At 42.7% G+C, this 25,785-nt stretch overlaps 1 protein-coding gene across 1 annotated transcript in view; it reads left to right on the top strand.

The window, feature by feature from the left end:
* Nucleotides 1-25,785, top strand: part of LOC140197951 (low-density lipoprotein receptor-related protein 1-like) — a 2,495,129-nt gene that overhangs the window by 512,703 nt on the left and 1,956,641 nt on the right. The window lies entirely within an intron of this gene.

Below are 25,785 nucleotides of genomic sequence, written 5' to 3'. Positions count from 1 at the left end.
GAATGTGATGTATGGAGGCCAAACACAACAGTTAGAGCTTTATGTGTTGAAAGGTGGAGGGCCAGCACTTTTTAGACGTGAATGGTTGAGATAAATCGAACTAGACTGGCACTCAATCAAAGCTTTCAGTGTGGCAATGGCAACTCAAATAGTAGCACTAACCAGAGATTGGCACAGCTGCTTAATGCTGATGAGAAGGTGTTTGAAGTGGGTATTGGTAAACTCAAAGGTATGAAGGCCAGATTTGAACTGGATGAAGCAGCAACACTAAGATTCCATAAAATGCATCCAGTGCCTTACGCACTACATCCTAAAGTCGATGCCAAACTTCTGATCTTGGAGGCATCTGGCTTTCCCTCCAAGATTGAGTAGAGTGATTGAGCCACCTCCATTTTTCCGGTGATCAAGAAAGAGAAGACCAGAGCTGTTTGCATATCTGGGACTTCAAAGTGAGCATCAGCCTGGAGCTGTGTATGCTGCAGTAACCTCTGCCATGAGTACAAGGCATTTTTGCATCTTTGCCAGGTGGGGAGAGGTTTTTAAAGATTAACTTGTCACAAGTCTATCTGCAAATGGAGATTGAGGAGCCAAGCAGGAAGTTCCTCATAATCAACACGCACAACGGACTTTTCCAGTATAATCATCTCGTCTTTGACATTGTAACAGTTCCGGCGACTTGGCAAAGAGCAATGGACCCCGATATCCCAGGAACACAATGTTACCTTGGTGACATCATTGTGACTGGCAAGAATGAGGAAGAGCACCTCCAGAACCTTAGTAAAGTGCTTACCAGGCTAAGTGAGTATGGTCTGTGCACAGAGAGGGAGAGAAATGTGGGTTTTTCAAGAATGATATTGCGCATTGTGAATATGTCACTGACAAGCAAGGCTTACATAAGTCACAAGAGCAAATTGAAGCACCTAAACCAGAAAATGTCTCACAACTCAGGTCATACTTGGTCCTGGTAAACTCCTACCACCGGTTTCTCTCAATTGTTGCTATAGTGCTGCACCCATTGAACACACTGCTGCAGACAGGAGCAAAGTGGGTATGGTCAGAAAAATGCTATTAGTCTCTTTGTTTCCCAGAATGCTCTTTCACATCAGATGACATTCTCGCCCATTATGACCCATCTCTACCCATGAAACTGGCATGCAATGCATCCTCTTATAGCTTTGGTGTTGCTTTGGCATAAACTATGAAAGATGGATCTGAAAGCTCGATTGCACTTGCTTCAAAACCATTGGTGAGTACAGAAAGCAAATACGCACAGATCGACTGAGAGGCCCTTAGTCCAGTGTGGGGCATAAAGAAATTCCACCACTACCTCCATAGACAGTTCTGTGTCCATTTTCAATCCCAGGAAAGAAATCCTGGTGACCAAAAAACACAGCAATGCTGTTGGCTTGTCACGTCTTCCACTGTTGGCAACTCAGAAGAAAAGTCTTCATTTTGTGACCAAGCAGAAGTGTTCCATACATCATTGGTCGACCAATTGCTGGTATCAAATTCTGGAATGCAAAGAGAAACAAAGAATGACCCGACATTGTCAAAAATCTATGACATCACCGTGCAAGGGTGGCCAGCTTAGGGTAATCCTATGTTTCCAGAGTTCTCAGCGAGACAAGATCAATTGTCTGTATGTGAAAGAATGCTGCTGTGTGGATCCCATGTTATGGCTCCTCTAAGCTGTGCACGGGTGCAATTAAGATGAAATATCTCTCCCAGAGCTAAATGTGGTGGCCGAGAATAGATAGACAGATTGAAGACTTGAACGAAAGCTGTTCAGGATGGCACAAAGTTCAAAATGCACCCCCACAGGCACTATTATACCTGTGGCAGTGGCCACCTTCACAATAGCAAAGAGTGCATATTGACTTTGCTGGGTCATTCACAAAGTCCATGTTTCTGATTGCTGTGGATGCTTATTTGAAGTGGTCTGAAGTCATACCAATGAAGTTAACCACATCAGTAAAGACTGTTTCCATTCTCAGGACGATTTTTCTCCAGAAATTTCTTACCTGACCAAATTGTTAGTGACAATGGACCACAATACACGTCAGAAGAGTCCAGACTATACATTAAAAAAATGGCTCCAAATATTCCAAGCAACACACATAAAATATGCTGGTGAACGCAGCAGGCCAGGCAGCATCTATAGGAAGAGGCACAGTTGACGTTTTGGACTGAGACCCTTTGTCAGGACTAACTGAAAGAAGAGATAGAATGAGATTTGAAAGTGGGAGGGTGAAGGGGAGGGGGAGATCCGAAATGATAAGAGAAGACAGGAGAGGGAGGGATGGAGCTAAGAGCTGGAAAGTAGATTGGCAAAAGGGATACGAGGCTGGAGAAGGGAGAGGATCATGGGACGGGAGGCCTAGGGAGAAAAAGACACGTTCCAAGGAAGGATATATGGCTGTAGTAGTGAGTCTAAGACAAAATATGGTCGAAAAGTTGAAGGACCGAGATGGGGAGCTTGCTACTACAGCCATATATCCTTCCTTGGAACACCGACTGTACCTCTTCCTATAGGTGCTGCCTGGCCTGCTGCATTCACCAGCATTTTTTATGTGTGTTGCTTGAATTTCCAGCATCTGCAGATTTCCTCGTGTTTGCGTTTCCAAACATTTCGAGTCAACTCCTCACCACAGAGCAACGAATGGGTTAGCTTAAAGGTTTGTTCAAACTTTCAAGAAGTCCATTAAGGAGATGGACAAGAAGCACATTTCTCTATAGCACAAGATGAACAATTCCCTTTTTGTGTATTGAAACTTTGTTAATGCGATGACAGATTAAACATCTGCCATGCTATTCATGAGCAGAAAGCTGAGATCTCGCATAGACCTCCTGAAACAAGATCTACAGAGGGAAGTGCAGAATAAACAGTTCAATCAGCCGCCAAACGAATTAGCAAGGAGCTACAAGGTAGGACAGGAAGTCCTATCATGTGATTATTGAGCAGACAAGTGAACACCCGGAAGGATAGCTACAAGAACTGGACCACTGATGTACACAGTGGATGTTGGAGATCAGACATGGGATATCATGTGGACCAGATCCTGGATGTTCAGCTGAAAAACAGCCACCAGGATTACGTCTCAGTGATAATTATGTCACTGACAGCAATGTGACATCAGTAGCAGAGAAAGTTGCCTTTGACAAGACACATGCTAAACCTGATGCCACTCCACAAGTCCAAAGGTGCTGTCCTGAAAGAAATAGAGCACTACCCAAAAGACTGAATCTTAAGTATAGTTAACAACAGGAATTCTGCAGATGCTGGAAATTCAAGCAACACACATCAAAGTTGCTGGTGAACGCAACAGGCCAGGCAGCATCTGTAGGAAGAGGTGCAGTCGATGTTTCAGGCCGAGACCCTTCATCAGGACTAACTGAAGGAAGAGTGAGTAAGGGATTTGAAAGTTGGAGGGGGAGGGGGAGATCCAAAATGATAGGAAAAGACAGGAGGGGGAGGGATAGAGCCAAGAGCTGGACAGGTGATAGGCAAAAGGGATACGAGAGGATCATGGGACAGAAGGTCCGGGAAGAAAGACGGGGGGGGGGGACCCAGAGGATGGGCAAGGGGTATATTCAGAGGGACAGAGGGAGAAAAAGGAGAGTGAGAGAAAGAATGTGTGTATAAAAATAAGTAACAGGTGTGGTACGAGGGGGAGGGGGGCCTTAGCGGAAGTTAGAGAAGTCGATGTTCATGCCATCAGGTTGGAGGCTACCCAGACGGAATATAAGGTGTTGTTCCTCCAACCTGAGTGTGGCTTCATCTTTACAGTAGAGGAGGCCGTGGATAGACATGTCAGAATGGGAGTGGGATGTGGAATTAAAATGTGTGGCCACTGGGAGATCCTGCTTTCTCTGGCGGACAGAGCGTAGATGTACAGTAAAGCGGTCTCCCAGTCTGCGTCGGGTCTCGCCAATATATAAAAGGCCACATCGGGAGCACCGGACGCAGTATATCACCCCAGTCGACTCACAGGTGAAATGTTGCCTCACCTGGAAGGACTGTTTGGGGCCCTGAATGGTGGTAAGGGAGGAAGTGTAAGGGCATGTGTAGCACTTGTTCCACTTACACGGATAAGTGCCAGGAGGGAGATCAGTGGGGAGGGATGGGGGGGACGAATGGACAATGGAGTTGTGTAGGGAGTGATCCCTGCGGAATGCAGAGAAGGGGGGGAGGGAAAATGTGCTTAGTGGTGGGATCCCGTTGGAGGTGGCGGAAGTTACGGAGAATAATATGTTGGACCCGGAGGCTGGTGGGGTGGTAGGTGAGGACCAGGGGAACCCTATTCCTAGTGGGGTGGTGGGAGGATGGAGTGAGAGCTATACTTAAGTATAGTTAAGTTAGTTATGGGCCATTATTGTGAAAGTATGCTTATTTGAATATGGTTCGTTAAAGGGAAGTTGAATATTTCATTACATATACAGCTTTATGTTATGCTAATCTAAATGTGGAGGAAGTATAATGTATGGATCTATTTCTTTTAGTGCAATGTCTTCCCTCAGCAGTACTTATAGACTAATAAATTATATATCCGCATTGATCTGTTGTCTACACATGTGCATTGATCTGCTCTCTCTGCAATGTGAATACACGCGTTAACCTCACTTCCCATGTGCGTGCCTTTATTTAATTGATATGTAGTTGTGCAGACAAAACAGTGCACCTCCAAATACCCTGAAACCTCACCTTTAATAATAAACTCCAACATCCTTCCAGTCACTTAAGGCAGGTTAACTGGCCTAAAATTTCCTTTTTTCTGTCTCCTTCCCTTCTCAGAAAGGGGAGTGACATTTGCAATTTTCCAGTGCTCTAGAACCATTTCAGAATCAAGTGATTCTTGAACGATCATTACTAATGCTTGTTGAATCTATTCAGCTCCCTCTTTCAGAATACTGGGGTATAGTCCATCTGGTCCAGGCGACTTATCTGCCTTCAGACATTCCACCTTCCCAAGCAAATTCTCCTTACTATTAGCAACAACACTCATTTCTGCCCCTGACAGTCTCACATATCTGACATCTTGCTAGATTGTTCAACTATACTGATACAAAAAAAATTGATAGTTTCATCTTCTATTAAATTTCTTTTTTACCTCATTACTATTATTCCAGCAATATTTTCCAGTGGTCCAATTTCCACTCTCATCTATTTTACTCTTTATATATCTAGAAAAAAACCTTTTGTATCTTCTTTTGTATCATTAGCTGACTTACCTTCATATTTAATCTTTTCTCTCGTTATGTTTGTTTTTAGTTGTCATCTGCTGTTTTTTGAAAAGCTTTTCAATCCTTCACCTTTCTTTTGCTTCTATGCTATTTTTCACTTCCCTTGTCAGCCACAGTTGTCTCATCCTCCCTTTAGAATACTTCTTCATCTTTATGACGGAACTTTCCTCTACTTTCCATATTTTTTATTTTTTTATTCTTTCTTACTTCTCTTCTAATATTTGTATATCTGTGCATATGTAATGCTACTGTGACACTGTAATTTCCTTTGGGATCAATAAAGTATTCATCTATCTACCTGAAACTGCTTAATATGGGCACCTCTAGAGATGCAGCTCATTCGCCCCTCACTAACAGCCACCAGACTCAGCTATGAGAAAACCACCTTTTCTCCGTATGTCGAGGGAAATGTGGCCTGAGTCCCACCAAACTGGTGAGGTTGGGGTGTCTCACCCACCGGAACCCCAAGTTGTGTTAATGCTGCGTACTTACTGCTCCCATGCAATCGCCCGTTGGCAAGAAATAACAGACCATACACTGCATGCAATTATAAATAAAGAATATCTAAGAAAAACAAAAGAGCCCATCATAATCAAACAGTCAAATGTGCACAAATGTTGGAGCTCAGTTATCTTTCTTTAACTCATGTACTGGACCCACAGTCTGCGTGAAAGCACTCACCACCTTCCGAATATCGCTCGAAATCCACCTCGAGAAAATGGGCTCCACTACTGGATTATTGGTCCTTCCCCCTTGAAGCTGTTCATCTGCACAAAGCATCTTGTGCAACAGGGATGGCATCTTCATCCATCTTCCCACCTGTCTTCTCCCAGCTCCCACCAAAAAGATCTTGACCCCACACCAGTGTCCCTCACAAAAACTCCACCACGTAGCATTCTCTAGAACCTTCTCCCAATTCCACCTTCCTGATAGGCTAACATAGCACCTCTACGTTGAACAACAAAGCCCTTTATCTTAGCTCAAACCCAAACAGGCTGAAAGCAGAACAGACTGTTTCTACAGAAAGCCATTATATGGAATATCCTATGACATTGGCAGAAAAGCTTTATTTGGGTGTTACATATATATATTGCTCCCAGAAACACCAGACATTGCTGTTCTGCTATCATCCTTGCTAGTGTCCCCTTCCAATTATCCTTTGCTAGCTTCCTTCACATGCCTCTGTAATTCCCTTTATTCCACTGTAAAACTGATATATCTGATTTTAGCTTCTCTTTCTCAAACGGCAGGGTGTATTCTGTATTGGTATTACTGCCTCCTACAGGTTCCTTTACCATAAGCTCCCGAATCAAATCTGGTTTATTATACAACACCCAGTCCAGAATTGCCATTTTCCTAGTGGGCTCAAAAACTAGCTGCTTTAAAAAGCCATCTCATAGGCGTTCTACACATTCACTCTCCAGAGACCAGCACCTACCCGATTTTTCGAATCTACCTGCATATTGAAATCCCCGTGACTACTGCAACATTGTCCTCTTACACGTCTTTTCTATCTCTCATTGTAATTTGTAACCAACATCCTGACCACTGTTTGGAGCCCTCTATATCACTTCCTTCAGGGTCTTTTTACTCTCGTAGTTTCTTAACTTTACTGACAAGGATTCTATATTTTATGATACTATGCAACCCTTTCTAAGGACTTGATTTCATTTCATAGCAATGGAGCCACCCCACCCCCTCTACCTACCTGCCTATCCTTTCAATACAATATGAATCCTTCGATGTTAAGTTCCCAACTGTCACATATGCCGTGACGGGAATAAAGAACCAGCAGAGATGGAAAACACTTTGGAGTCTAGTATTGCTATAAACTAATAATATTTATTAATATCTACACAATACAGCAATATAAGTGAAGATAAATCAAACAAGTTAGCAATGGTTGTATAAAAGTAAGTACAGGTGTCCCCCGCTTTTCGAACGTTCGCTTTACGAAACCTCACTGTTACGAAGGACCTAAATTAGTAACCTGTTTTTGCTAACAGAAGGTGTTTTCACTGTTACGAAAAAAGCAGCGCGCAAAAAAAGCAGCTCGCGAAAAAAAGCAGCGCGCGCCCCAAACAGCCACTCTCCCCCGGATTCAGAATGGCATTCTCGCTGGCATTGCTTAAACACGTGCCTGTGAGCAGCCGTTTGCAAGACGAGTTCTATGGTATCGGAAAAGCCTGAAAGAGCTCGTAAAGGTGTGACACTTAGCGTAAAACTAGACATAATTAAGCGTTTTGATCGTGGTGAACGAAGTAAGGACTAAGTGAGTTTGGCTTGTGGAAGCTGACGAAGGTGATGTAGAAGAGAGTTTGGCATCCCATGACCAAGAACTGATAGATGAAGAGCTGATGCAATTGGAAGAGGAAAGGATAACAATCGAAACCAAATGAGTAATGATAAAGTACGACTTTAATTTTGAAAAGGTATGTCAGATTAGGGGATATTTTCAGGATGGTTTGAGTGCTTACAAAGAACTGTATGATAGAAAAATGCACGAGGCTCAGCAGTCAAGCAAGCCTTCCACATCAGCCACAGCAGACGACGAACCTCGACCTTACACATCGAGGCGGGCAGTCATAGGAGAAGATGAGCTGCCTGCTCTGATGGAAACAGACAACGAGATGACACCCCAGTGTCCCACCACTCCAGCCCCCAGGCCACAGACAGGTACTGATTCGCGGAGAATGTAGTGGTAGCTGGGAGGCACTCAGCGAATTTTTAAGAAAAAAAGCCAAAATAAACATGCTAATAAACAGAGGCAATGCAATGCAATCAGCAATCATCTCTGATCCTGGCCGACATTTACGTGCCCCGGGCGGCACCTAATTAATTAGCTTGTTTATTTCGGCTTTTTTCTTAGAGATGTGCTGTGTGCCTCCTGGCTACCGTCGTACCCCTGCATGCTTCGCAGATCGGTATCAGTTCGTTGCCCGGAGGGTGGGGGCCACTGCACCACCCAAACTCCGACGACTCAGTCTAACACACCATCATCAGCGTGCTCTGCACTTTCTGAATTCCAGTAAGTGATACTACACTGTACATACATTATTTCTACTTTATATCGGCTGTGTATTTTTATGTGTTATTTGGTATGATTTGGCAACTTCATAGCTTAAAGGTTACTGGAGGACACTTGCGCCGTGTTTTTGCCAACAGCGCTTGTGTTGTGTTTTTGCCGATGGCGCTTGCGTGAGATTTTCGCTACAGAGAACAGTTCAGACAATGATTGTGGAAAAGTATTTCTACTTTATATAAGCTGTGTATTTATATCATTCCTGCTTTTACTATATGTTACTGTTATTTTAGGTTTTATGTGTTATTTGGCATGATTTGGTAGGTTATTTTTGGGTCTGCGAACGCTCACAAAATTTTCCCATATAAATAAATGGTAATTTCTTCTTCGCTTTACGACATTTCGGCTTACAAACCATTTCATAGGAACACTCTACCTTCGGGTGGCAGGGGAAACCTGTATATCAGTCAGTGTGGACATACATGTATGAAAAACCAAGCTTCTTTAAGTCTAGGGGTAAAAAGATAGAATCTTACGATGTTGAGTAAAGTTCAGTTCAGTTTAGTTTGTGGTATTTAGTTGAGTAGCAATGGAGAAAGAGGGAGAGCGATTTGAGTCTTCAGGTGAGCTGTTGCCGTCGGTCTTCTCGTCATCCTCCAAAATCCTTCACAAGTCACCGACTGTGACTTAACAACATCGGGGACCATACTGCGGTGTGGTGGAGCAATCTACCCAGGCAAAAGTCAGACACATGGACAACTCCCCACCGGTCTTGCCTTTGAATTTTCACTGGCAGAGCAATTGGATCGATCCTCCAAAACCCACTTTCTCTGCGGGCACAACAATGCTCACTCAGTGTCCAGATCATGAGTCTGAGGTCTGTATCACCTGACCTCCTATTTAACTCACCGTGCTGAGCATTACCTGTCATTCAAACAGTCCCTCCTTCCTTTGTCTGTAAAGAAATGCAAGCAAGCAACAAGTCCTTGAAAGTAACATCAATAATGTGCTGTTGGTCACCATAGCAACCTTCGAGCTGCTCGGTGATATCTCCAAAGTAGAACTCCAAAGTTACCTCCCGTGCCCTAATGTGACAGTCCAACCGTCAATCTTTGTCTCTCTCTCTCTTTTCAAAACAAACCATCGGTGATAAATAACTCTCTCTGTCTCTCTTCAAACAGTTAATATGGGCACACCTGGATCCTCTCACACCAACTATGATCTTCTTTCAGCCATGACTCAACGATGCCCACAGCATCATACCAGCCAATCTCTAACTGTGCTACAAGATCATAGAAACATAGAAACATGGAAAACCTACCAGCACAATACAGTCCCTTCAGCCCATAATGCTGTGTCAAACATGAACTTACTTTAGAAATTTCCTAGGGTTACCCATAGCCCTCTATTTTTCTAAGTTCTATGTACCTATCCAGGAACCTCTTAGAAGACCCTATTGTATCCGCCTCCACCACCGTCGCCGGTAACCAATTCCACGCACTCACCACTCTCTGTGTAAAAAACGTACTCCTGACATCTCCTCTGTACCTACTTCCAAGCACCTTAAAACTGTTTCAGCTATTTCGACCCTGGGAATAAGCCTCTGACTATCCACACAATCAATGCCTCTCATCACCTTATAGACCTCTATCAGGTCACCTCTCATCCTACGTTGCTCCAAGGAGAAAAGGCAGAGTTTAGTCAACCTTTTCTCATAAGGCATGCTCACCAATCCAGGCAACAGCCTTGTAAATCTCCTCTGCACCTTTTCGATAGTTTCCACATCCTTCCTGTAGTGAGATGACTAGAACTGAGGACAGTACTCCAAGTAGGGTCTGACCAGGGCTCTATATAGCTGCAACATTACCTCTCGGCTCTTGAACTCAATCCCACGGTTGATGAAGGCCAATACACCATATGCCGCCTTAACCACACAGTCAACCTGCACAGCAGCTTTGAGTGTCCTATAGACTTGGACCCCAAGATCCCTTTCATCCTCCACACGGCCAAGAGTCTTACCATTAATACTCTATCCTGTCCTCATATTTGACCTACCAAAATGAACCACCTCACACTGGGTTGAACTCCATCTGCCACTTCTCCATCCAGTTTTGCATCCTATCAATGTCCCACTATAACCTCTGATAGTCCTCCACACTATCCACAGCACCCCCAACCTTTGTGTCATCAGCAAATTTACTAACCCCTCCTTCTACTTCCTCATCCAGGTCATTTATAAAAACCACGAAGAGAAGGGGTCCCAAAACAGATCCATGAGGCACACCACTGGTCACCAACCTTCATGCAGAATATGACCCGTCTACAACTACTCTTTGCCTACTGTGGGCAAGCCAGTTCTGGATCCATACAGCTTTCTCCCCTTGGATCCCATGCCTCCTTACTTTCTCAATAAGCCTTGCATGGGGTACTTTATCAAATTCCTTGCTGAAATCCATATACACTACATTTACTGCTCTACCTTCATCAATGTATTCAGTCTCATCCTCAAAAAAATTCAATTGGGTTCGTAAGGCATGACCTGCCTTTGACAAAGCCATGCTAACTATTCCTAATCATATTATGCCTCTCCAAATGCTCATAAATCCTGCCTCTCAGGATCTTCTCCATCAATTTATCAACCACTGAAGTAAGTCTCACTGGTCTATAATTTCCTGGACTAGCTCTACCCCCAATCTTAAAGAAGGGAACAACATCTGCAACCCTCTAATCCTCTGGAACCTCACCTATCCCCATTGATGATGCAAAGATCATTGCCAGAGGCTCAGCAATCTCCTCTTTCACCTCCTACAGTCACCTGGGGTATACCTCATCTGGTCCCAATGACTTGTCCAATTTGATGCTTTCCAAATGCTCCAGCACATCCTCTTTCTTAATGTCTATATGCTCAAGATTTTAAGTCCACTGAAAGGCATCCCTACAATTGCCATGGTCCTTTTATGTAGTGAATACTGATGCAATGTATTCATCAAGTACCTCTGCTACCTCCTCCAGTTCCATACACATTTTTCCACTGTCACACTTGATTGGTCCTATTCTCTCTCATCTTATCCTCTTGCTCTTAACATACTTGTAGAATGCCTTGGAGTTTTCCTTAATCCTGCTCGCCAGGCCTTCTCATGGCCACTTCTGGCTCTCCTAATTTCATTCTTAACCTCCTTCCTGCTAGCCCTATAATTTTCTAGATCTCTATCTCTACTTAGTTTTTTGAACCTTTCGTAAGCTTTTCTTTTCTTCTTGACTAGATTTTCAACTGCCTTTGTACACCACAGTTCCTGTACCCTACAATCCTTTCCCTGTCTCAATTTAACGTACCTATGCAGAATGCCATGAGAATATTCCCTGAACATTTGCCACATTTCTGCTGTACATCTCCCTGAGTATATTTGTTCCCAATTTATTCTTACTAGTTCCTTCCTGATAGCTTCATATTTTCCCTTATTCCAATTAAACCCTTTCCTAACTTGTCTGTTCCTATTCCTCTCCAATGTTATGGTAAAGGAGATAGAATTGTGATCACTATCTCCAAAATGCTCTCCCACTGAGAGACCTGACACCTAACCAGGTTCATTTCCCAATACCAGATTAAGTTCAGCCTTTCCTCTTGTAGGCTTATCTATATGCTGTGTCAGGAAACCTTCCTGGACACATCTAACAAACTCTACCCCATCTAATCCCCTCGCTCTAGGGAAATGCCAAACAATATTGGGGAAAATAAATCCCCCATCACAATAACCCTGTTATTACTGCACCATTCCAAAATCTGTCTCCTATCTGCTCCTTGATGTCATGTTACTATTGGGTGGTCTATAAAAAACACCCAGTAGAGTTATTGACCCTTTCCTGTTTCTAACTTCCACCCACAGAGACTCAGTAGACAATCCCTCCATGACTTCCTCCTTTTCTGCAGCCGTGACACTATCTCTGATCAGCAGTGCCATGCCCACATCTTTTTTGCCTCCCTCCCTGTCCTTTCTGAAACATCTATAGCCTGGCACTCGAAGTAACCATTCCTGCCCCTGACCAATTCAAGTCTCTGTAATGGCCACAACATCATAGCTCCAAGTTCTGATCCATGCTCTAAGCTCATCCGCTTTGTTCATGATGCCACTTATATTAAAATAGATACATCTCAAGCCATAAGTCTGAGTGCATCCCTTCTCTATCACCTGCCTATCCTCCCTCTCACCTTGTCCACAAGCTTTCTCTATTTGTGAGCTAACTACCCCTTTCTCTGTCTCTTCCGTTCAGTTCCCACCCCCCAGCAATTTTAGTTTAAACTCTCCCCAATATCCTTAGCAAACCTCCCTGCCAGGATATTGATCCCCCTGCAATTCGAGTGAAACCCATCCTTTTTGTACAGGTCGCACCTGCGCCAAATGAGGTCCAAATGATCCAGAAATCTGAATCCCTGCTCCCTGCTCCAATCCTTCAGTCATGCATTTATCCTCCACCTCATTCTATTCCTATACTCACCGTCACGTGACACAGGCAGTAATTCCGAGATTACTACCTTTGAGGTCCTGCTTTTCAACTTCCTTCCGAACTCCCTGTCATCTGTTATCAGGACCTCCTCCCTTTTCCTACCTATTTCATTGGTACCAATATGTACTACGACCTCTGGCTGTTCACCTTCCCACTTCAGGATATCAAGGACACGATCAGAAACATCCTGGACCCTGGCACCTGGGAGGCAAACTACCATCCACGTTTTTTCTTGCGTCCACAGAATTGCCTGTCTGCCCCTCTAACTATAGAGTCCCCTATTACTGCTGCCTTCTTCCTTTCCCTACTCTTCTGAGCCAGAGGGCTAGACTCTGTGCCAGAGGCATGACCACTGTTGCTTCCCCCAGGGAGGTTGTCCCCCCCAACAGTACACAAACATGAGTATTTTTTTGTTAAGGGGACAGTCACATGGATACTCTCTAGTATCTGAGTCTGGTCCTTCCTTTTCCTTATTGTTACCCACTTAATTGTCTCCTGAGGCTCCGGCGTGACTACTTGTCTATAGCTCCTCTCTATCACCTCCTCACTTTCCCTGACCAGACGAAAGTCAGCAAGTTGCATCTCCAGTTCCCTAGCTCGGTCCCTAAGGAGCTGCAGCTCAATGCAGCTGGTGCAGACGTGGCCGTCCGGGAGGCTGGGAGTCTCCTGGATATCCCACCTCTGACGCCCAGTCCAGAACACCAGCTTCTCAAACTTACTTCCTGTTTCTATTCTACACAAGTAACTTACCTCGCCTTGATTCATTATCGCCGAAGCCCCTTTAAGCCAAAGCCCTCCTATTCTGACTCCCCCTACTCCAATGCCCCACGGTCTATAAAGCAGTCTTCTTTTTAAATCCTTCCCATTTGTCTAAATCACCGACATCCATGCACTTGCGTGTTCGTGCCTCGATCAAACCACTGAAGAAAAATTATCTTCCTTGTTCAATGCATTTCATGCATTCAAATATAACATCTTCAATCCTGTATTTATCACCCTTTCAGTTTTGCCCCCGCTCATTATACTTCAACTTTTCCCACTGACATTTACTTTTCCCTATCATCTGCTTCTCTTTCCTCACATTAAATACTGCTTCTATTTGTATACCAACTGCTCCATCCTCATCCCTATCACTGTGGTTCTCATCCCCCTGCCAACTTAGTTCAAAACCCTCGCCAACAGCTCTAGTAAACATGCCCACAAAGATAATGATCCCTCTTGGGTTCAGGTATAACCTATTCTTTTTGTACAGGAATACCTTCCCCAGAAGAGATCCCAATGATGAAAACATCTGAAACCCTGCACCAATTCTTCAGCCACACATTCATCTGCCAAGTCATCATATTCTTACCTTCAGTGGTGCAAGGCACAGGCAGCAAGCCAATCAATTCAGCAGTCTTTGGCTCCAGTTTCTTCAATCCTTGATTCATATCCCTATCCTTGTGAGTCCCTCATCTTTGCTGCTACGTTGACAACACAACCTCTTCATGTTGACTTCCATTCCTGATTCTCTCGCACAATATTTGTCAGGCAGCCAATACCTCATCCAAATATCAAAGCCTTCCCTCACAAATTTTAACTTCCAATTTCCGTAACTCATCATGTGGGAAGATCTCTTCCATTCCCTGTACCTCACGAAGTACCAGGTTGAACTCTTTCCTTTCAAACTAACTCCATTGCTAAGATGTTTCCTGATTGTATAAATACAAAGTAAGTTTATTATTAAAGTACATAAATGTTACCATATACAAGCCTGAGATTTGTTTTTTTGTGGGTATACTTAGTAAATTCAAGGAAGACAATAGAATCAATAAAAGACCACGACCAACAGGATGGACAAACAACCAATGTGCAAAGGCCAACAAACTGTGCAAATATGAAAGAGAACAAAAAAAAATCATAATAATAGATAATTAAATAATTTACTGAAAAGTCTTTGAATGTGAGTCCATGAGTTATGGGAACTGTTCAGTGAGTGGGCAGGAAAAGCTGAGTGAAGTTATCCCTTCTGGTTCAAGAGCCTGATAATTGAAGGGTAATAACTGTTCCTGACCCTGGTGGTGCAGCTCTTGAGGTGCCTGTACTTCTTCCTGATGGCAACAGTGAGAAAAGAGCATGGCTTGGGCTGTGGGGGTCCTTGACGATGGCTGCTACTTTCCTTTGACAGTGTCCCTTGTAGATGTGCTCAATAGTGGGGAGAGCTTTACCCATGATGGACTGGGCCATATCTACTATTCTTTGTAGGATTTCCTGTTCAAAGGTATTGGTGTTTCTATAGTAGACCATGATGCAGCCAGACGATAAACTCTCCACCACACATCTATAGTTCTGAAAAATTTTAGATGTCATGCCGAATTGTCGCAAGCTTCTTATGAAGTAGAGGAGCTGAAGTGCTTTCTTCGAAATTTCTCTTACATGCTGGACCCAGGACAGCTCCTTTGAAATGGTAACACCGAGGAATTTGAAGTTGCTGATCTTCTCCACCTCCGAGTCTCCATGAGGACTGGCTCATGGACCTCCAGCTTCCTCCTCTTGAAGTCAATAATCAGCTCATTGTTCTTCCTGACATTTGAGTGACAGGTTGTTGTTGTGGCTCCACTCAGCCAGATTTTCAATCTCTCTCCTATATGCTGATTCGTCACCAACTTTGATTCGGCCAAAATGGTGTCGTCAGCAAAATTAAATATGGCATTGAAGTTGTGCTTAGCCTGACATTCATAAGTATGAATCAAGTACTGCAGAGCGTTAAGCACATAGACTTGTGGTGCTGACGGAGATTGTGGAGGAGATGTTGTTGCCAATCTGAACTGATTGGGGTCTTCAAGTGAGGAAATCAAGGATCCAATTGCACAAGTAGGCATTGAGGCCATGGCGATGAAGCTTATTGGTTAGTTTTATGGGAGTGATAGTGTTGGATTCCGAGCTGCAGTCAATAAAGGGCATCTTCATGTATGTATCTTTGCTGTCCAGATGTTTCAGGGTTGAATGAAGAATCAATGAAATGGCAACTGCTCTGGAGTGGATCCAAGTAAATAACTTCTCAGGCAGGAGTTGATATGTATCACCACCAACCTCTCAAAGCACTTCATCACACTGGATTTAAGTGCTACAGGATGACGGTCATTGAGACAGTTTACCGCATTCTTCTTAGGCACCAGTATAATTGAAACCTGCTTGAAACATGTGGTACTTCAGACTGCTGAAGCGAGAGGTTAAAGAGATCGATGAACATGTCAGCCAGATCTTTAGTACTCAGCCAGGTAACCCATCTGGGCTGGATGCTTTCTGTGGGTTCACTCTCCTGAAGGATCCTCTCACAGCAGCCTCAGAGACTGAAATCACAGGGTCATCAGGAGCTGTGGGAGTTCATGAAGGTCCCTCCATGTTTTGATAGTTAAAGCAGGCATAGAAGGCACTGAGCTCATCTGGAAGCGCAGCCCTGTTGTCCCTTATGTTGCATGGTTTCACTTTGTAAGAAGTAGTAACTTTCAAGCCCTGCCACAGCTGCCGAGTATACCCCAGTGACTCAGTTTTGGTCTGGAATTGCCACTTTGCACGTGAGATATCTTTCCAGAGATCATATCTGGGCCTCTTGTATCTTACTAGATCGCCAGACATGAATGCCACTGATCTGGCCCCCAGAAGATAGTGGTTGGCCTTCGGGTTGGGGAAGACTCTGAATGATTTTGTAGGGACATACTCATCCATGACTGTTTACTTAGAGTCCATGACAACTCTGATGTATTCATTCAGATCTCCTGATGATTCTTGAACACGGCCTAGTCCACTGTCTCAAGGCAATCCCGTAACCACTCTTCTATCTGTCTGCAGGGAGGAAAAGGACAGCCAAGGGATCAGATTTCTTGAACTGTGGACTATGCATGGAACAAAAAGCATTCTTAATCACTAGCAGTGGGCCAGTGTGCTGGGAACCCTGGTGCTTCAGGTTATATGTTGATGATAACTGGGCAGAGATTTCATCAAACTAGTGAAATTACTAGTTTACTCAGACTGCTCAAATGTACATTGCTTAAAGGGAAGTTACAGACTGCAGATTGCAGTGAGTGTAATTCAGAAATAGTATATTAGAAGTTTTGTAAGCAGCTCGCAATATGCTACTGTGGCGTAGTCAGCACTGATCCATGATAGCAGTTCTCCATTCTACCTTTGACTATCTCATAAAGGAGGGGGTTTGAGAGAGAATTAGATTTTTTAAAATGCAAGAATGCACAATGCAGCTGAATTTTGCTACAATGGGCCTTTTACATTATATGAGAATATATAATTAATAGAGTATGAATGTTGAAAATGAACACATTGTTTCATATTACAACTTCTCTGCAATATTCCTTCTTTGAAGCACTGGTATTTAGATTCAAGTAGAAGATGTAAGCAACTTAAATAGTTCCCCTTTTTTAATACTGGGATTATATTTGTCATGTATATAAAAAGTAATTTGACTATTTATCAATACCATATGCCACCTTCTATTCAAATTTTTTTCTGTATTGTGTCCTGTTTGAACTAAGCACTTAATTCCTAAACTTTCTTCACAGCACATACTGATGTATACATATGTTACAACGTCAATTTGCATTATTCATTTGTAAAGATTGAAATCATTTCACACCTGTGACTTAGTGATATTATTTTTTGACAATTTGTTGCTTAATGCAAAGATATCTAAATCCAGACCCCTACCAATAATTCAGGTAAAGGGAGATAATTTTTATAATTACTTAAAACTTATTTTTTAACATATTGGCGTCTTCCATGAAAAAGGAATAGTTCGATGAACACAGCCATACGAATTCTGAAAATGTGTATTAAATGTGGCTAGAATGTTTCTCAAAGTAGAATCTTTCTTTGATCCTATTGTGTTTCTTGTATTTACTATGTTTGCCCACAACAAATAGAACCTCATGGTTGTATATGGTGACGTATGTACTTTGATCATAAATTTATTTGAAGTTTAAGCTTTATAGTTGAAATATAGGCAAAGCTAGAGGAAAGTGCATGCAAATTTTAGGATAAATGTGTATTCCTGTTTTACCTATATTGATTTTTAAAATTCCTGTCAAATACAGGTTTATTTGTTAGGAAATCATTTAAATTCTAATATAATAACAAGACTTTCATGATACAATCTAAAGGCATTGGAGCATGGTTTAGCTTGCATGAGTATGTGTCATTGGGGTTAGAGACTGCCATCACGGGTTGACAACAAGTTACGTTACATTTAATGCCCTGTGAGCATGTGTGTTTCACAAAATAATTTCCCCACCCGCCTGTAACTATAAATTTTATTTACACATTTAGATCTTCAGCCAATAGCAAACTATGAGTAGTGGTTGTAGGTTTAAGTACCACTTCAGGGACTGAAACACAGAAACAGAAATTGATGTCTGTCAGCTAAGAAAAATTATGAGTTATTCTCAGTTTGCTGGCATAGACTTCCATTTCAAACTAAACGGATTACTGGATCGTTATCATAGTTTTGTTTGCGGGAGTGTAAAGGAATGGCTTCTGTGTTTGCTATATTGTGCAGCCACTGTCATTCAATTACTTTATTAACTGCCCCAAAGCCTTGAAAGCAAGTCTTCATAACTGCAAACCCTTCCCTACTTCCACATTTTCAAACAAAATATGTAACTTTCCATATCTGTTTTGTGCATTCCTATTAATTTTAGCAGGACAATCTTTTCACATATTTCCTTTTGTATTCACGGTTGTGTTCAGCCTTCGAGAATATTTATCCCTATTTCAGCTGAGCTGAGTTTAGAAGTGTGGCAGTTTGATTGAATTTTACAATAATTGAAAGATACAACACTCTTAATTGTCTGCAGTTAATTGCAATGAACCGCTCATAAATTCCATTTCAGTCAGCTAGCATGCAGTGAACACTGCTGCTCCCAGTTTGTTTAAGCAAATTTTACTTCAGGTTATTACCTTACCCCAATAAATTATGCATGACAGAACGGACTTAAACTGTTTATCTGAAGCCCACACATTTAAGCATGAGTTCTACACTATCAATTGCTTCGCTGTCATAATCATACTAATTAATTTCTTAATTAATGCAAATTCATATTCTGCTTGATTTGTATGCACAAAGGTGTGTACCTTTTTAAGAAACTTGGCAGAAAATTTAAAACCGCATAAAATATTTTCCAGCAATTATTTTTAAAAATCCTGTTGAGTTAATCATATACAAAAAAAAACGATCAAACAGTATGACTTATGTTAAATGGACCTATAGCTCTGGCTTCATTTAGTATTCAATTTAGTCTTCTTGCCCACCTAATGATTTAAAAGCATTTTATTATAAAACAGGATATTTCAGAAACATATTCACATCCTGGTTGTAAAGTTGTTTGCCTTTGTGTTACTTCACATTGATACTTTACAGATTAATTAATTATACTTTTAACACTTAAAACAATTGAAATTCGACATATGACACAATATATCTGTAAACATTAATGAGCTTCAATTAAAACAGCAGGCCAGATTGTGCTGGCCTCATTGTCCACAGTCCCCATCCTTCTGGTCTTTTCTTCTCTGAATGCAAAGGGTCAGACAATTTGACCTTCTGTACCCAAAAGTTGCCTGCGAGGTGCAGCAGGCTTCAAGCAACAGGTAAACCTCAGGAGTTTCATCCTAAGGCCCTGTCTCTGGGAAACCGTGGCAGACTTTGACAGCTCACTAGCTGCCAAAGGCTTAAGTGTAGTTTTAATTTTCTAATCATCGGAGACATTTTAGAAATGATTCAATTTAAAATAATTTGATAAAATCATTTTTAAGTACTAACTAATAATTCACTTATGTGTATTCACCTATTTCCATAAAGTTAGCAACTTCAATCGAATCAGGTATCTGTCACATTTCTTCAACATGTCAATGCTCTGTTACTGTACTGAATGGTAGGGATAACATCAGTAAATTTCAGACTTCTGCACCGAAGATGGAAGTTCAATGCTCAGAGTAAATTTACTATCAAAGTTCCGATATGTCACCATATACAACCTTAAGATTCATTTTCTTGTGAGCATTCACAGTAAATACAAAAAACACAATAGAATCAATAAGAGACTGCATCCAACAGGACGGACAAGAAATTAATGTGCAAAAGATAACCTGTGCAAATACAAAACAAAAGAAAAATGTAAATAATAATAATAAATAAGGCAATAAATATCAAGAATATGAGATAAAGAGTCCATAGTTTGTGGGAACAGTTCATTGATGGAGTGAGTGAAATTGAGTGAAATTATCTCCCCTGGTTCAACAGCCTGATGGTTGAGACATAATAACTGTTCCCGTACCTAGTGATGTAGGTACTGTGGCTCCTGTACCTCCTTTCTGATGGCAACAGTGAGAAGAGTGAATGGCCTGGATGGTGAAGGCCCTTGATGATGAATACTGCTTTCCTGCGACAGTGCTCCATGTGGATGTGCTCAGTATTAGGGAGGGCTTTACCCGTGATGGACTGGGCTGTATCTACTACCTTGTGTAGTGCTGAAAGCTGGCAAAACTCTACAAAATCATTGACTTCAGGTCAGCATTATTCAGCCACAGTCTCAAATACAGTCCAATCAAAATATTTAACAAAACTGTGGCTGGAAAATTCATATAATCTCTTGTTCCAAGGTGTAATTAATGGGTCAAAATTTATTTGCACACTCCTTTTGCTGCATTTAGAAATTTTCCAAGAGAAGAAAGTATCTGGACATAAATCATTCCAAGTGTTGGAATTAATTGGCATGCACGGCAGGATTAGTTACTATTTAACATGCTCTCTCCACTTTTTTACCTATCAAATTAGACTTTTCTGCGAGCAATCACACTTCTAATTTTCCATCAAAAATAGAAGTAATTAGCCAAGCTGCATTTCATTAAGCAAAATTAGCTTCCTAATAAATATGCCCTGATTTTGCAAAAAGTGACAATAAGCATTTAAAGAATCATTCTTGACTGTTTTAATTAAATTATGTAGTTGCAAAGAAAAGAGAAAATCAATGTGACTACATGCTGTATATCTTTTTGAACAGATCGATACACACATTTCTAAAGACTAAACAGTGAATTTTGACTGCCTGATGATCTTTTGCCAGTGACTGACTGAAGATGGAAGTGATGGGAGTTCTGGTGTTAGTAGCAGGTTTATCAGTCTCTTTAATCCCATCACGATAATAATATTGTAGGCTTCCTGTCCAATTTGGCTGCACAGACATGCAGCTCATTTCATTCCTGCAATTGGAATCAAGTTGCAAACAAGAAATTTGATCACAATACTGATGATCGCAAGAGACAAGGAAGTGGACTGCACATAAAGCAAGGCTACCCAGAGATGTCGCAGTTCCTCATTTGGGTCCATTACGACTTGCAAGTGCAATAGCTTCTAATTCTTCCTGAGAGGCAGAAGTTTGGCAGGGATATAAAGAAAACACATCTCAAGATTGCCACAGAGGTAAGTAGTAGGTATGTCAATATGATATAGTTGGGATCACAGAGACATGGCTCCAGGGTGACCAAGGATGGGAGCTCAACATTCAGGGATATTCAATATTCAGGAAGGAGGGACATGAAAGAAAAGGAGATGGGGTGGCGTTGCTCGTTAGAGAGGAGATTAACGCAATAGAAAGGAAGGACATAAGCCGGGAAGATGTGGAACCGATATGGGTAGAGCTGCATAACACTAAGGGGCAGAAAACGCTGGTGGGAGTTGTGTACAGGCCACCTAACAGTAGTAGTGAGGTTGGGGATGGTATTAAACAGGAAATTAGAAATGTGTGCAATAAAGGAACAGCAGTTATAATGGGTGACTTCAATCTACATGTAGATTGGGTGAACCAAATTGGTAAGGGTGCTGAGGAAGAGGATTTCTTGGAATGTATGCCGGATGGTTTTTTGAACCAACATGTCGAGGAACCAATTAGAGAGCAGGCTATCCTGGAATGGGTATTGAGCAATGAGGAAGGGTTAATTAGCAATCTTGTCATGAGAGGCCCCTTGGGTAAGAGTGACCATAATATAGTGGAATTCTTCATTAAGATGGAGAGCGACATAGTTAATTCAGAAACAAAGGTTCTGAACTTAAACAACAGGAATTCTGCAGATGCTGGAAATTCTAGCAACACACATCAAAGTTGCTGGTGAACGCAGCAGGCCAGGCAGCATCTCTAGGAAGAGGTACAGTCGACGTTTCAGGCCGAGACCCTTCGTCAGAACTAATTGAAGGAAGAGTGAGTAAGAGATTTGAAAGTTGGAGGAGGAGGGGGAGATCCAAAATGATAGGAGAAGACAGGAGGGGGAGGGATGGAGCCAAGAGCTGGACAGGTGATTGGCAAAAAGGATACGAGAGGATCATGGAACAGGAGGTCCGGGAAGAAAGACAAGGAGGGCGGGGGGGGGACCCAGAGGATGGGTAAGGGGTATATTCAGAGGGACAGAGGGAGAAAAAGGAGAGTGAGAGAAAGAATGTGTGTATAAAAGTAAGTAACAGATGGGGTATGAGGGGGAGGTGGAGCATTAGCGGAAGTTAGAGAAGTCGATGTTCATGCCATCAGGTTGGAGGCTACCCAGACAGAGATGTCCTCCTTTTTTAAAGAAAGGGGCTTCCCTTCCCCACTATCAACTCTGCTCTTAAACGCATCTCCCCCATTTCACGTACATCTGCTCTCACTCCATCCTCCCACCACCCCACTAGGAATAGGGTTCCCCTGGTCCTCACCTACCACCCCACCAGCCTCTGGGTCCAACATATTATTCTCCGTAACTTCCACCACCTCCAACGGGATCCCACCACTAAGCACATCTTTCCCTCCCCCCCCCCTTGCTTTCCGCAGGGATCGCTCCCTACGCAACTCCCTTGTCCATTCATGCCCCCCCCATCCCTGCCCACTGATCTCCCTCCTGGTACTTATCCGTGTAAGAGGAACAAGTGCTACACATGTCCTTACACTTCCGCCCTTACCACCATTCAGGGCCCCAAACAGTCCTTCCAGGTGAGGCGACACTTCACCTGTGAGTCGACTGGGGTGATATACTGCGTCCCGTGCTCCCGATGTGGCCTTTTATATATTGGCGAGACCCGACGCAGACTGGGAGACCGCTTTGCTGAACACTTACACTCTGTCCGCCAGAGAAAGCAGGATCTCCCAATGGCCACACATTTTAATTCCACATCCCATTCCCATTCTGACATGTCTATCCATGGCCTCCTCTACTCTAAAGATGAAGCCACACTCAGGTTGGAGGAACAAAACCTTATATTCCATCTGGGTAGCCTCCAACCTGATGGCATGAACATCGATTTCTCTAACTTCCGCTAATGCCCCACCTCCCCCTCGTACCCCATCTGTTACTTACTTTTATACACACATTCTTTCTCTCTTTTTTCTCCCTCTGTCCCTTTGAATATACCCCTTGCCCATCCTCTGGGATCCCCCCCCCCCGTCTTTCTTCCCAGACCTCCTGTCCCATGAACCTCTCGTATCCCTTTTGCCAGTCACCTGTCCAGCTCTTAGCTCTATCCCTCCCCCTCCTGTCTTCTCCTATCATTTTGGATCTCCCCCTCCCCCTCCAACTTTCAAATCTCTTACTCACTCTTCCTTCAGTTAGTCCTGACGAAGGGTCTCGGCCTGAAACATCGACTGCACCTCTTCCTAGAGATGCTGCCTGGCCTGCTGCGTTCACCAGCAACTTTGATGTGTTTTCTGAACGTAAAGAAGGGTAACTTTGAAGGTATGAGACGTGAATTAGCTAAGATAGACTGGCAAATGACACTTAAAGGGTTGACGGTGGATATGCAATGGCAAGCATTTAAAGATTGCATGGATGAACTACAACAATTGTTCATCCCAGTTTGGCAAAAGAATAAATCAAGGAAGGTTGTGCCCCCGTGGCTGACAAGGGAAATTAGGGATAGTATTAATTCCAAAGAAGAAGCATACAAATTAGCCAGAAAAAGTGGCTCACCTGAGGACTGGGAGAAATTCAGAGTTCAGCAGAGGAGGACAAATGGCTTAATTAGGAAGGGGAAAAAAGATTATGGGAGAAAACTGGCAGGGAACATAAAAACTGACTGTAAAAGCTTTTATAGATATGTGAAAAGAAAAAGATTGGTTAAGACAAATGTAGGTCCCCTACAGACAGAAACAGGTGAATTGATTATGGGGAGCAAGGACATGGCAGACCAATTGAATAATTACTTTGGTTCTGTCTTCACTAAGGAGGACATAAATAATCTTCTGGAAATAGTAGGGGACAGAGGGTCCAGTGAGATGGAGGAACTGAGGGAAATACATGTTAGTAGGAAAGTGGTGTTAGGTAAATTGAAGGGATTAAAGGCAGATAAATCCCCAGGGCCAGATGGTCTGCATCCCAGAGTGCTTAAGGAAGTAGCCCAAGAAATGGTGGATGCATTAGTGATAATTTTTCAAAACTCTTCAGGTTCTGGACTAGTTCCTGAGGATTGGAGGGTGGCTAATGTAACCTTACTTTTTAAAAAAGGAGGGAGAGAGAAACCAGGGAATTACAGACTGGTTAGCCTAACATCGGTGGTGGGGAAACTGCTAGAGTCAATTATCAAAGATGTGATAACAGCACATTTGGAAAGCGGTGATATCATCGGACAAAGTCAGCATGGATTTGTGAAAGGAAAATCATGTCTGACGAATCTCATAGAATGTTTTGAGGATGTAACTAGTAGAGTGGATAGGGGAGAACCAGTGGATGTGGTATCTTTGGATTTTCAAAAGGCTTTTGACAAGGTCCCACACAGGAGATTAGTGTGCAAACTTAAAGCACACGGTATTGGGGGTAAGGTATTGATGTGAATAGAGAGTTGGTTGGCAGACAGGAAGCAAAGAGTGGGAATAAATGGGACCTTTTCAGAATGGCAGGCAGTGACTAGTGGGGTACCGCAAGGCTCAGTGCTGGGACCCCAGTTGTTTACAATATATATTAATGACTTGGTTGAGGGAATTAAATGCAGCATCTCCAAGTTTGTGGATGACACGAGGCTGGGCGGCAGTGTTAGCTGTAAGGAGGATGCTAAGAGGATGCAGGGTGACTTAGATAGGTTAGGTGAGTGGGCAAATTCATGGCAGATGCAATTTAATCTGGATAAATGTGAAGTTATCCACTTTGGTGGCAAAAACAGGAAAACAGATTATTATCTGAATGGTGGCCGATTAGGAAAAGGGGAGGTGCAACGAGACCTGGGTGTCATTATACACCAGTCATTGAAATTGGGCATGCAGGTACAGCAGGCGGTGAAAAAGGCAAATGGTATGCTGGCATTTATAGCAAGAGGATTCGAGTACAGGAGCAGGGAGGTACTACTGCAGTTGTACAAGGCCTTGGTGAGACCACACCTGGAGTATTGTGTGCAGTTTTGGTCCCCTAATCTGAGGAAAGACATCCTTGCCATAGAGGGAGTACAAAGAAGGTTCACCAGATTGATTCCTGGGATGGCAGGACTTTCATATGATGAAAAACTGGATGAACTAGGCTTATACTCGTTGGAATTTAGAAGATTGAGGGGGGATCTGATTGAAACGTATAAAATCCTAAAGGGATTGGACAGGTTAGATGGAGGAAGATTGTTCCCAATGTTCAGGAGGTCCAGAATGAGGGGTCACAGTTTGAGGATAAATGGGAAGCCTTTTAGGACCGAGATTAGGAAAAACTTCTTCACACAGAGATTGGTGAATCTGTGGAATTCTCTCCCACAGGAAACAGTTGAGGCCAGTTCATTGGCTATATTTAAGAGGGAGTTAGATATGGCCCTTGTGGCTGAAGGGATCAGGGGGTATGGAGGGAAGGCTGGTGCAGCGTTCTAAGTTGGATGATCAGCCATGATCATACTGAATGGTGGTGCAGGCTCGAAGGGCCGAATAGCCTACTCCTGCACCTATTTTCTATGTTTCTATGTTTCTGTTCATGGGATCATTACGGATAAAGGTTCAATGGATTAACTAGTTCAGTTATCTTAAATGCAATTTAGAAATTTG

Source organism: Mobula birostris, chromosome 5, assembly GCF_030028105.1.
Source record: "Mobula birostris isolate sMobBir1 chromosome 5, sMobBir1.hap1, whole genome shotgun sequence".
Lineage (NCBI taxonomy): Eukaryota > Metazoa > Chordata > Chondrichthyes > Myliobatiformes > Myliobatidae > Mobula > Mobula birostris.
The sequence above is the reverse complement of the archived record's forward strand: the minus strand, read 5'-3'. Positions and strand labels throughout refer to the sequence as shown.